This window comes from Macrotis lagotis, chromosome X (genome assembly GCF_037893015.1).
Source record: "Macrotis lagotis isolate mMagLag1 chromosome X, bilby.v1.9.chrom.fasta, whole genome shotgun sequence".
Classification (NCBI taxonomy): Eukaryota; Metazoa; Chordata; class Mammalia; order Peramelemorphia; family Peramelidae; genus Macrotis; species Macrotis lagotis.
Genome location: NC_133666.1, coordinates 699,682,999 through 699,696,258, shown reverse-complemented (window position 1 = coordinate 699,696,258; position 13,260 = coordinate 699,682,999). Strand labels below are relative to the sequence as shown.

Genomic DNA, 13,260 nt, shown 5'->3' with positions numbered 1-13,260 from the left:
CAACTGTGGCTGATCAGCCCAATATCAGCTTGGAATGCTCTACCACTGGTTGGGTACAAATAGTCCGTATGAGATTTTTTGTGTCTCATTTGCACTGTGGGATTCCCCATCTACTGTATGTGGTAGTAATCAGGACAGGGTCAGGTAAGTAGATCACTTTAGGGTACTTTTCTAGCCTCTTCCTCACATCAGGAGGTGAGGACTGGGATCTTTAAAAGGACTGATCAGTCACCTGGGAGTTGAGGAACCTCACTGCTGCTCTCAGTGGTCTGGACCACCTATGTGCAGGGTTGTGACCCCAGCTCCCAGTGTAGCCACACCTGTCACTTCATCACTTGTCAGTCACCACAGGACTTTGAGGGATGGTTATGAGTGATGTCTTTTTTGGGGTTCCTAAACTAGATTTAAGTGAGGCATGAAGACACCCACCTCACTCTCCCTTCCAAAGTCATCATGATCCAGGAAAGCAAGACAGAATCATGTTGGGAAAACTTGATGTACCAATCAAAGGATTTGATATTCAACCTACTTCATTTCCCATTAGCAGTTCTGCTTGGTTTCCACTCTAGAGAACACCATCCCTTCCCCCAGGATAAGCTGATCCCTTGAAATGGAATCACCATGCAAAGTGACTCCTTCTAAACTCCCTCAGGTTCCTCTCCTCTCTGGTTAATGGGTGCAGCAAAAAAGGGTGGAGCAAAAAAGATCATTCAAAGTCTTCATGGAGAGGAATTTGATTTGAATGGGGGAGGTGCTGTGCTAAGTCACCAGTCTCACTTTCTCCTCCACAGCCATCTGGGTCCAGTGGCCAAATAGGAATCAAGACAACTGGAAAAGACCTTGTATTCAAGGCAATCAGGTTTAAATGACTTGCCCAGGGTCATATATGATGACTTTGGAGTAGAGAGTGAGGCAGACGATTTTGTGCAATCCTACCTCACTTAAATTCAATTTATGAGTGTGTCACTCCTTCCACTTTGGTCTTGGTTTGTAGTCTTTTCAAGTTAAAGAAGTTGCCATCAGTGTAGCAGCTAACCTTGAGGCCATATTCATCCTCGTGAAAGGTTTGATAACATGGCTGAAAAGATCATTCTAAAAAGCAAGGGAGGAAGGACACATGCTTGTTTCACTCCATAGGTGACCAGGAAATTTCCAGAGCATTGTTCACTATCCAGAACCTAAGCATGCATGTCATCATGACATTGGCATACGATCTCATGCAACCAGATGTTGACATAATTTTCCATAAACCTTCCCAACTGACAGTGTCAAAGGCATTGGTCAGATCTACAAACACTGTGAACAGACCTCTGCTCTACTCTTCATTTTTCCTGAAATTATTGGGCAGCAAACACCACATTGACTGTTCCTTGACCTTTTCTAAAGCCACACTGCGCTCAAGGAGGACCACTTTCCAGGTGAAGGATCAGCCTATTGAAAACGACTCTGGTAAGTATCCAGGTTGATCATCTCTTCACTCTGGCATCCCCTTTTCTTTGAGCCTAAAGGATCCTGGATAAGAGAGTCAAAAGGAACCCCCAGAAGCATTCCAATCCATCCAAGACCTGAGCAGAGATACTCTCCACAGTGGCATTCCCAAGTGTGCTTCCACTTGACTCCAGGCACTGAAGATAGCCCATTCTATTTTTAAACATTACAGACTATTAGGAGATTTGTCTTGAATTTGGACCCAAATCTGCCTCTCTGCAACTCCTTCCTCCAACCCAAATATTCCTTGTCTTTCTGGAGTAAGGAAGAGGCCTAGTCCATTTTCTAGATGACGACCTTTCCTCTTCTTTAAGACAATAGACAGGTCCTTTGTTGCCACAACTACCATCCCTCTCCCCCACATACACACAGTGTTCCCCAACAACCTTATTTATTGCCATTCCCAAGTTTTCAATCCATCCACATGGAGAGAGGACATCCCCAATCCCAAACGCAATAAATCTAAAGGAATGGTGAAGTTTTAAATGGGTAAATCAGATGGTTCCTGCTCTGTGATCTGTTTGCCTTTATCAAAGAAATTGACAGGAAAATTGTTTCTGTAACTATAGTTACTAATGCTATATTTCTCTCCATCCTACTTTCCCCCCTTTTTGTCCTTCTCTCTCTTTTCAACTTGTCTCTCCTTAAAACTGTTTGGATGGGGCAGCTAGGTGGCGAAGTGGATAAAGCACCGGCCCTGGAGTCAGGAGTACCTGGGTTCAAATCCGGTCTCAGACACTTAATAATGACCTAGCTGTGTGGCCTTGGGCAAGCCACTTAACCCCGATTGCCTTGCAAAAAAAAAAAAAACCTAAAAAAAAAATTTTTGGTTGCCCACCACTCCCTTTCCCCCCAAATCCCTCCCTTCTATCAGTCTCTCCTTCTCTAATATCCTTCCCCTCTTCTTTCCCAGTGTAATTAGCAGATTTCTATGCCCAACTGAGTCTTGGACACAATTCTGACAAGATTGGGGTTCCACTGTCTACCATTCCCAGATCCAATAAGCATCTGGCATTCAGTCTGTCCACAGACATTTAGGTTTACCTTTTCCCTTCTCTCCCCTGACTTCTGGATGCTCTCTGTTGCAGTCTCTTCACATGGTTCTGCTTGCCTGGCTTTCTGGGAGCCCGGGGAAATTCCTATCCTAGTGACTATTTTTGGATGACAAATCATTGGAAATAAACTGGGTCCTGGGAGGCACCATGGTGGCTTGAATGGAAGGTTCTTTGCTCCTAAGGCTTGAGGAATATGAGAAATTCTGCTTCCCCAGGGTCCCCACCCCATCCAGCTCTATTCCCCCCGCCCTCCATCCTTCCCTACACTTCTACCTCTCTCCTTTCTGCACACCTAGACTGGTTTTAATATATTTTCTTCAATTACATGCTAAAATATTTTTTATCAATTTTTAAAAAATTTTGAGTTCCAAATTCTATTTCTTCCTCTCTCTTTCTCCTCCCCACTGAGGAGATAAGCAATCTGATACAGTTTATACACATGTAAAATAATTTCATATTACTAGTTTTGTACAAGACTTGAATTTTAAAAAAAATAAAAAGGGAAGGAAAGAAGAGAAAGAGACAGAGAGGAAGGAAGGAAGGAAGGTAAGGAGGAAGAAAGGAAAGGAGGGAGGAAGGGAGGGAAGAGGAAGGAAGGAGGAAAGAGAAAGAGAAGGAAAAACAGCATGATGTAGCCTCTATTCAGACAGTTTCAGTTTTTCCTCTGGAGGCAGATACTATGCTTCTCTATTAGTTGTTTTTGTTTATTTTGGATCATTGTTTTACTGAATATGGGTAAGTCATTCATAACGCTTCATCATAAAGCTCGGCTGTCACTGTGTAGGTTCTCATTTCACTTTGCATCAATTTATTAAAGTCTTTCCAGGTTTTTCTGAAATCCTAACCATCATTTCTTTTAACATAATTTTCCATCACAATCATAAATCATCACTGTTTAACCATTTCCCATTGGATGGGCAGCCCTGCAGTTTCCAGTTTTTTGCCACCACAAAAGAGCTGTATAAATATTTTTGCACAAATAGGTCTTCCCACCTTCTTTTTTTGTCTTTGAGCTACTGATCTAGTACGGGTATTGCTAGATCAAAGGGTATGAAAAGTTCTTGGCCATCATTTCACATTGTTCTCCAAAATGGCAGAATCAGTTCACAATTCCATTAACAATGGATTAATAATTTTAGACAAGAAGACTTAACATAGCAGGAGCTTCTATTATCCTTAAGTGTCTCCTCCTTCCATTCCATCAAGCATGTAGGTCCTAAAGATTACATCTTAAAGCACAGATCTGCCTGTGTCAGCACCATCTACTCTGCAATCTCTAGGAATTCCTTATTACCTTCAGGATGAATTCAAGTTAATAAACATATATTAAAAAGCTTCCGTATTCTAGTTACTGTGCTAAATTCTGAGGAATTAAAATAAGAAGAAGATAGTCCCTAACTCCAAGGAACTTAGAATCCAATAGCCAAAGACAATATCCAAAAAGAAACTAGGGGTGGGGTGGGAGCACCATAGGGTATCCAGCCTGGGGGCATGATGTTCTGAAGCCAAGAAAGGGCCACTAGTGGAGAATGGAGAGTTAGTTACTTGGAAGGTTCTGAACCCTCCCAATGAAGTGGTTGGTTGGTTCTTGTCCTTCCTTATGGAAGAAGACCAAAATGATATAACAATATTTGAGATAAATTATGGTGTGGCTGATCAAACCAATAAGAGCTTGGAATGCTCTACCACAGGTTGAGCACAAATAATCCACGTGAATCCCTGAGATGGGTACTCTCGACTTACATATGTCAGGTTTCCTTTGAGCTGTGTCCCTTCTTCTTTACTCATCGAGGACAGCCCCATCATGCATTATGCTGGGTGGTCTTGTGCCAGTGTCTCCAAGGCAACACAATCAGATCCAAAGTTCTTAAGAGAGACCTTAGGATGTCCCTGTATTACTTCTTCTGAGACCCTTGTGAATGCTTGCCCTGTGTGAGTTCTCCATAAAATAATCATTCGGCAACCATATATCTGGCTTTCTAAGAGCATGACCGGTCCATTTTAGTTTCACTCTCTGTAGTAATGTTGGAATGCTTGGGAGTTTAGCTGAGGAAGGACCTCAGTGATTGGGATGTTCTTCTGCCAGATGATCTTTAGAATCTTCCTATGACAATTTAAATAGAAGGATTCATTTTCCTGACTTGGCACCAGTAGACTGTCCAGATTTCACAGGCATATAGCAATGAAGTCCAAACAATGAATGGCTCTGTAGACCTTCAGTTTGGTGGTCAGTCTAATACCTTTTCTCTTTCATGCTTTCTTTTGGAGTCACCCAAATATAGGGATCCTCTCTCCACCAGGGGATGGATTCGGCTCAGGGGAGAAAAGAAAAACACATTAACACACAGGTGGGGAATATCAGTAGGACGACTGACAGAGCCAGTTTATTGAAGACATTAAACAGTTCTTCCAGAAGAAAACCACAAAATTAGCATACAGGATAAAAACAATGATGTAACTTTGTTATGGGCAGCATTTAACCCAACAGGATGTGACCCAGGTCAAGAAGTTTGGAAATAGGGATAATTGAATATTGAGGCCAAGAATGACACAGTTGTGTTATACAATCAGAATTCTGTGGAAGCTTTTAGCTCAAGGGCCAACAGAGCTCAGGTTATTTTGACCAGATTTGGCCTCTTGACACCAAACTCACTTGAGCAGCCTCTACACCCAAATACTGAGCTAGCTCTGGCAATGTGAGTGTCAACCTCATGGTGGGTCTCCTTGGAAAGGTCAATGTCAAGGTAAGTGAACTTGTCCATGGAACTTAAAACTTCTCCATTTGCTGTAATAGATGGTTCCACCATATGGATGGTATGATGCTGACTGATGGAGCACCTGTGTTTTCTGGGTGTTAATTGTTAGATCAAAATTAGCACAGGCAGCAGGGAATCGTTCCATATTTTGTTGCATCTCAGCTTCAGAAGCTACATCTACAAATGCACAATCATCTACAAACAGAAGATCATGCACCAACACTCCTTCTACTTTGGTCTTGGCTTGTAGCCTTTTCAAATTGAAGAACATGCCACACCAATAGACCTGAATCTATTTAAAGCCAATGACCTATGGGGCATCTCAACTACCCAGTGCTGATGGATACATATTGATTAATGATAGGGACATGATCCAGAGAGATGGACTTCCATACTGTTCTTAACAGACCATGAACTATCAATGCAGACTCTATTGATGATTTAGCTTGTTAAAGTCAATCAGTCCCTAGCTGATGTTCCAACTGAAGAAAAGGTTTGGAATTCCATTAGGCTCCTTTCGAGTAGCAAAGCTCATGGTCTCTTTCAATTCTAGCTGAGATCTACAAGTTGGGGGTCTATTGCTCATATAAAAGCTGACTCAAATTTTCCAGGTTTTCTGGCATGAAAAGGTTGTCCCAAAAGAATTCAAGACTGCCTCCATAGTCTATCTCAGTGAAGGTAAAGGGCATTGATTGCCTTGTGACAATCACTGGGTATTTCTCTTTTAGTCAATGCTGGGGCAGGGGCCTGAAAGGAGAAGGCAGAGGGAGGATTAGTAGGTATGAGACAGAAGGCTGTGGGAATCCCATTAGGGGAGTGACTGTGAGACACAAGAAGGAGAAGCTTTATCCTGTGACCTGCTTTGGGCAGAGACAAGATGGAATAGGGGTTCAAATCTTTGACCCAGTAATGCTGGTCTTAGGTTTATCTCCCCAAAAGAACAATATGATTTGGAGCAGCTCTTTTGGAAATGAATGCCCAGTGAATGCTCCTCAATTTGGGAATGTCTGCTTGTGGTATAGGGATGAGATGGAATCCTCTTGTGCTATAAGAAATGATGAATTGTATGACTTCAGAAAAATCGTTGGAGACTTAGATGAACTGATGAAAGATGTGAAGTGAAGTGAGCAGAACCATTCTAACAGAGTGAGCAGAAAAAAACGAAAGCTATAATAAAGACAATTCACTTTGAAAGACTCAGGAAATCTATTCACTACAATGATCAACTGTAATTCCAAAGAGCTCATGATGAAATGTGGGGCCCACCTCCAGGGAACACTGATGGAGTCAATGAACACTTCACCATGACCAATCAGAGGTTTTGCTTTGTTTGACCCTGTTTTTCTTGCTCTGCTATAAGGCTGGAGTTGGGAGATTAGGAGGTGGGTGACTGGTATTTTTGAGGCAGAGAAAGCAGATTTTTTAAAAGATATGGCTAAAAAGAGTAGAAGACATTGGCAAAGTGTCTTCATCTGCACCTTAAGAATCCCATGAATGGTGAGGTGGACAGCATGGGCTGGAGAAGAGGAAAGAGGAATGGGGTGGATCTTGTGGGCAGGAGTTTAGCTGGTCTATGGCAGCAGGGGTGTGTCTGGAAGCTTCCTTTTTTAAGGAAAAATTCATATTTTATAATAAGCAGAGTTGTTTTATTTTGCTGAAGGACTGTAAATCTTTTCGATTTGAGCCCCTCTTGTGCTTCGGGCATGGTGGTCTGACCCTCTTGAAGGAGAAGATGGACAGCTCCAAGATTTCAGTGGTAGCTCCAAGGGATCCCCTAGTGCTGGTGCTGTCCAGTGTGCTACATCCTAACCAAGCCCATTGCATCCCTTTGGCCCTCGGTCCTGGGAGCTGCTGCTGAGGGGTCAGTGGTTGCCCTTAGAGGTCCAGCTCAGCCCTCTCTGCCACCCTAGCCTTTTTCTGCTCCCCTAGTCCTCTCTGCTCCCTCAGCCCTCTCTGGTGCCCCAGCTCTCTCTGCTCCAGTAATCCTTTCAGCTCTCATGTATTTGCGTGTGTCTGTGTGTCTGTGTGAGTGTAGCTGTGTGTCTGTATCTATGTATGAGTGTGTGTGTGTGTGTGTGTGTGTGTGAGTCTGTGTTTAGGTAGGGCCAATCCCTGGGAGAAGAAGTTCCTAAAACACTTGAGGATTTTATTTACAAGGCTGAAAGTAGAAAAAAGTGCTGGGCAAGGAGGTGACAGTCAGTCAGGAGCTTCCCAGGATCTCAGGAGCTCCCCACCAAGACCCTACAAAACCCTTTCAGATTTGTCTGTCCAAGGGCCCACAGCTGAGTCTCCCCACCGGGGACTGACAAAGTTCATCCAAATGGAGCCAGGCCTGAACTGGCCTTCCTTGCTCAACTCTCCCAATATCATATTGTGGGAGTGTGAGATTTAAGTTCAGCCCCCCTCTCTGCCCAGCACCCTGACCCACAGGCTGGGGCTGCTGTCCCTCTTTCCCCCACCATCCTGGGGGCTTACTCCAGTGAACTGTGGTCAGAGGAGCTGACCTGGAATTCCCACTGGACGGCAGAACATGGGGGTGATGTTCTGGACAGCTCTTATGTCCATTCCAGTTGTCAAGCAAGGTCTGTCTTGTACCCTCCGATTCTCTTGTGCCCTCACCCTAACCCCTATTCCTCTTTATATGCATTAGTCTATTTTGTGGGAACTGGGGCGCTAGACTCCTTTTCATCCAGTGCTCTGATGGTGACTATTCTGCCCCAGATACCTTGCCCTGCCCCCTTGGCAGATGTATTGTTCCAAGCCCTCTGTCACAGCCATCATTGAGGAATCCTCTTGGGAGGATGGGACCAGTCATCCCCACCACATTTCAACCAGCTGCTCCCTACAGGACCCCCAAGTCAGTGTGCCCAAAGTAACTAGAGACCCTGAGGGAGCAATAGGAGGCCACAAGTGCCAGGCAAGGCCAACCACCCTCACCACCTTGACCAGATCTCCCCATCTTCCCTCAGACTCAACTGGAGAAAGCCCAGGACCCTGAGGACAAGGATTTTGAGAATCTTCCAGGAGAAGCAAATGCTGGGGACAGAGAGAGTGGGGGCAGTGAGGCTGGGAGCATGGTGGTTGGGAGCAAGGAGGCTGAGGACACAGAGGCTGGCAGGAACAAGGCCACAGATGTGGAAGAAAATTCTGGTCACCAAGGCCTTAATTTGTCCAGTGGTTCAACATTAGAAACTAAAGTACTTTTGTGTGTGGAAATGATCTGAAGCAAGAAGCCTAACCAAGTACTTGGAGCTGTCCTGGAAGACCATGGGGCCTTTCCCTCACCTGCAGCTGAGTCTTCCCGGGCCTTGTCCCCCCAGACAGTTGAGGAGCTCCCAGAGAGCAGGCCCTGCATCCCCACGATGGGCCATGGGCTCTTCTCAGCCCTTCATTCTTTTTTTTTTAATTTAATTTTTTGTTATTAAAGATATTATTTGAGTTTTACATTTTCCCCCAATCTTGCTTCCCTCCCCCACCCCCCACAGAAAGCATTCTGTCAGTCTTTACTTTGTTTCCATGTTGTACCTTGATCCAAATTGGGTGTGATGACAGAGAAATCATATCCTTAAAGAGAAGAGAAGAGAAGTCTAAGAGGTGACAAGATCAGACAATAAGCTATCTGTTTTGTTTTTTTTCTGAATTAAAGTGAATAGTCCTTGCACTTCGTTCAAACTCCACATCTCCTTATCTGGATACAGCTGGCACTGTCCTTTGCAGACAGCCCAAAATTGTTCCCGATTGTTGCACTGATGGAATGAGTGAGTCCTTCAAGGTTGATCATCACTCCCATGTTGCTGTTAGGGTGTCCAGTGTTTTTATGGTTCTGCTCATCTCACTCAGCATCAGTCCATGCAAATCCCTCCAGGTTTCCCTGAAATCCCATCCCTCCTGGTTTCTAATAGAACAATAGCGTTCCATGACATGCAAAGACCACAGTTTGCTAAGCCATTCCCCAACTGAAGGACATTTATTGGATTTGCAATTCTTTGCCACCACAAACAGGTCAGCCCTTCATTCTGTCCCAGTAAGTCAGTCTGCATCCTCCCCAGGAGCCTGGCGCCTTTAGAGCCCCCAGGGGAAGAGGAGCTGCCTCAGTTCTGGGAAAGGGAGCCTAGAGCAGAAGTGAGGCCCAGGGCCTGTCCTAGGAATTCCTCCACTGAAATTTGGAAGCCATAAGTAGGGCCTTTCCAAGTCTTCCAGATAGCAAAGCATATTTTAAAAACCTCGGGTTTAGGACATCTGGAAATACTTAGGCATCCTCTTTCTCTGGCTTAGAACCGCTCTTCCCTAACATGGGTAAAACAAAGACAATCACTTTTCTTCAGGAGGAGGGTTTAAAGGTTGTAAACAAGTTGAACCTTCCTAGAGGAGATCATTGCCTTCCCTCCCTGGTTTCAGAAGAGCAAATGGGACATTTTGGCCCAAAACAGACTCCGGAATGTTGAGTTCAGTGAGTAAGATGAAGCCTGCCCAGAGGGCCCTCACAACAGTCTAAGGTCATCCATCCTGGGAAGGGGGAGGCAAAGAGAAAGAAAGGACAGGTGGGTTGAGGCTGGCTCCTTCCCTACGACCTGTGACCTGCCCCACACACACAGAACCCTAGGGCCTTCACGTTACTTTCTCCACAGCAGTGGGGTCCCTGCTCTGCTCCCTCCCTAGTTTGACCCCAAAGGACCCTCACCTTGCAATCAATGGAGATTATATTTGTAATGAGCCCCAAGGAGCAGCAGAAACAAGGCCTCCTCCCCCTCCCCCTTCTAGTTTTTGGCAAAACATACTTGAACCAGTGATGAGATTGATAGCAAATGGCATTTGTTGACATTGTTGCTGTGAAGAGAATGGGGGCCCTTTTTTCTTTCATAGCCCAATTGCATAACTGTCCCAACCTCCTTTGGCAGACCGATGACATTGCTAGATGGTGCTGGCTGAGGGGGGCTTGTGGTTAGAGACAGGAAAACCCGAGTGGGATTAAATCCTGCTACAAAGGCTGCACTCTTCCTCTTCCAAAGTCTCTCTTCCCTTCTTGGGGGTGGGGGGGGGGGGGAATGCTTTGCAGAATCCTGTGAAGGGGCTGGGTGTCTCTCTTTTGTTATCACTCCCCTGGATCTATCCAAATGCTTCCAATGATCAACAGGACTCTTGACATGGCCTCTGTCTTATAAGTTTGTTCCCTTGCCCGTGTAGGTGCCAAGGGTTTTACCAGGGAAGGGGCTTGAAGAGGTGGCCAGGTGATTGGGAGCCACTGACTATCAGAATTCTCTGCACGCTCCCTGGGTCCCACTAGTCAGGAACCTTGGCTTCTGTGGAGGGAGGGGAAGAAGAGGAGGGGGACGGAGCCTTCCAGAGAAGAGGAAGAGTCTGTCCGTGAAGGTCATGGGTCTAGGACCAGACTCTACAACAGGATTGTCTATCTAGCGCTCCCTGGAAAGACCTGGAAGTGACTCAGGCAGCAATGCGAGTTACACAGTGAGTCCCAGCCAGCTGTCCTCCCTGGTGGGGACCTTTCCTGTCCTTTCCTCTCTCGGTGGTCACAGATGAACCCCACAAGAAGCTCCTGGTTACGTGTACCCACAAAGTTCCACGTGCTGACCCAGTGGATTATGGTCAAGGGAGGGATACGGAAGGAGAGCTGGGCAGGGTTTTATGATGAGGGAAGGCACAGGCATATGGGTAGGCAGTCTGGAAAGAGCCAGTAGCTTCATGCCCCTGTGATGCCCTCATCCCCAGCCCCATCCTTATCTCCAGCCCAAATCCCTCACCCCCAGTGCCCGATCTATTCACCCTTTTCTGCACACCTTACAGACATTTCCTAGCTCTCCCTCTCCTGATATCGCTGGCCCCCACTGCCAGGCCCCGCTAGCCAGGGTCCTCCATCCTCTTCACCCCTATCTGCCCAGGTTTTCAGTCCCACTCACCCCCTGACCTCTAGGCTTTTCATCCCTAGTTGCTCTTCCTCAAGCTCCCTCACTGGCACGTCACGTCAAGAAGGTATGGAGGGGAGTCTGGCCTAGACATCAGTGCCACCTGATGCCCACCTCCCCTGAGCCAGGTGAACACCGGATTCCTGGATTCCGTCTGCTCTTCCCCTCCCCCTTCACAATTTGTTCACTGTAATTCAGTTCAACAGCATAACTGTTCATTAAGTAGAGATTGATTAAATTGGCATTGGGTTTTAGGCCCTGGGCATTCCAAGAAAAACCAAACCCAAACAGCCAGCTGTCCAGTAGCGGCCGGTTAGGAAGGGGAGAGGCTACACAGGCTGACATGTCTACACTGAAGTGTGGGGACACTTTCAGGGGTGTGTTGGGAGGGGTACAATGTCCAAGAGCTGTAAGAATTCTCCACAGTTTCCCCATATTGGGGAGCAGGAGGCTCAGGTAACATTGTCCCATTTCCAGAACACAGACATGGGGGACAAGGGGAAGAGTACCTGCATTTATAGAGCACCGACAGTATGACTGCCCTGGGCTAGCTCCTTCTCACAACAAGGTGGCTCAATGAGTACAGTAGTCTTGGAGTCAGGAAGTCAAGAAGATATGAGTTCAAATGCAACCTTTCTAGCACTGTGACCCACAGCAAGTCGTTTAATCCCCTTTTGCTTCAGTGTCCTCACAGGGAGAATGGGCATCATGTTGGCACCTGCCTTGAAGGGTGAAGATGAAAGGGGACAATACTTATGTGATTGCATCTTAAATAACGTCTGACATAGAGGGAAAATAGATTTTAGTTCTCACGGATCCTCCCAACAACTCTGGGAGGTGGATACTATTAGTATTCCTGTTTTTCAGGAGGGGAAACAAAGAACATCAGAGGTGAAGGGATTTGAACTCCTGTCTTCCTAATTGCAGGCTTAGCATCCTATCCACTTACCCCACTGAGGAGCCATCTCTAGCCCCATTTCCCACCAGGTGGAGGTAGAATGAGTCTGGAGAACAGTTGAGAGTCCCATTTGGCCGGAACATACGTAAAAAAGATCATTCTTGCCCAATGGGAGCCCCACATCCAGGGTGAATTGAGGAATGAGTTGGTGGTGGGGCTACTTGGGGAACGGAGAAGTGCCTGGCCCATCTCCAGCTGCAGAGTCCTCTCCCCCAAAGAGACCTTCTCGGGTGAGTAGGGTGGCCGCCCTCTTCTCTTGGCCAGGGCTGGCTGCTCCAAGCTGAGTGAGCCAAGAAAGCATTTGAACCTGAGAAAAACATTCCCTGGGAGAGGCTATCTTCTTGGGTTCAGAGGCTAACCCCCCCAAGTTCTATGCCCCTTCCCACGTTCTCCCTGGCAGGCAGATGCAGTTGGCTCCTGGGTAAGGCCGTGCCTGCTGCTGTCCAGGCCCCTCTCCAAGGGGGAACAGTACCAGGGCAACTTAGCGGGAAAGTTGAGCCCACACCGGGATGGCAACACTGGAGCCAGCAAGGAGTGAGCAGCCTTCAGAGACCGGCTGTGCAGAGCTCCGGGGGCTCCTCGGGGTCAGAAGGTTCACAAACGTCCAGACTGGTTTCATGGAAATGATGGGAAAGGCTGAAGCTGCTCAAGGAAACTGGTGGAAGTTATGAGCAGAACAGTTCATCCGCCTCTAAGGAGGCAGAGTTCAGCTCCATCACAAGGAAGGGCCAGGGAGGCTGAGAGAGGGGCAGGACTCGGCTCACGAAGAGGCCGAGGAAATGTGGGTTTAGCTGAGCTTCTCGGATGCCTGAGGACTATGGGCCAAGGACTTGGGGGCCATCTCAGCAGCCCAGTGTGGAGGGAGCACTCCTGGAGAGGTGGCCAAACGGCCGCCCACAGTCACCCATCACTGAAGCTACTGGCCCCAGAGCTCCCCTTGAACTCTATCTCTGTCCTGACAACCTTCCAATTGAAGTACACGTTCTAAAGGTGCTTGGCCCCGAGTCCAATCCAGGGGAGACCTACGAGGCGGGGGATCCCCTGCTCAGAGAGCCTGAAAGCTTCCAGACCAGTGGAGATGG

General features: G+C 46.8%; 1 long non-coding RNA gene and 1 pseudogene across 1 annotated transcript in view; one reads left to right on the top strand and one right to left on the bottom strand.

Annotated features, from left to right (window-relative positions):
* The window catches only part of LOC141497239 (uncharacterized), a 47,487-nt gene extending 42,568 nt beyond the window's left edge, over positions 1-4,919 (bottom strand). Inside the window, exon 1 of the long non-coding RNA XR_012471259.1 lies at positions 4,287-4,919. This is a non-coding gene — a long non-coding RNA (uncharacterized LOC141497239). The remainder of the gene's footprint in view (positions 1-4,286) is intronic.
* LOC141499640 (vomeronasal type-2 receptor 26-like) overlaps positions 1-13,260 on the top strand; it is an 841,716-nt pseudogene that overhangs the window by 351,400 nt on the left and 477,056 nt on the right.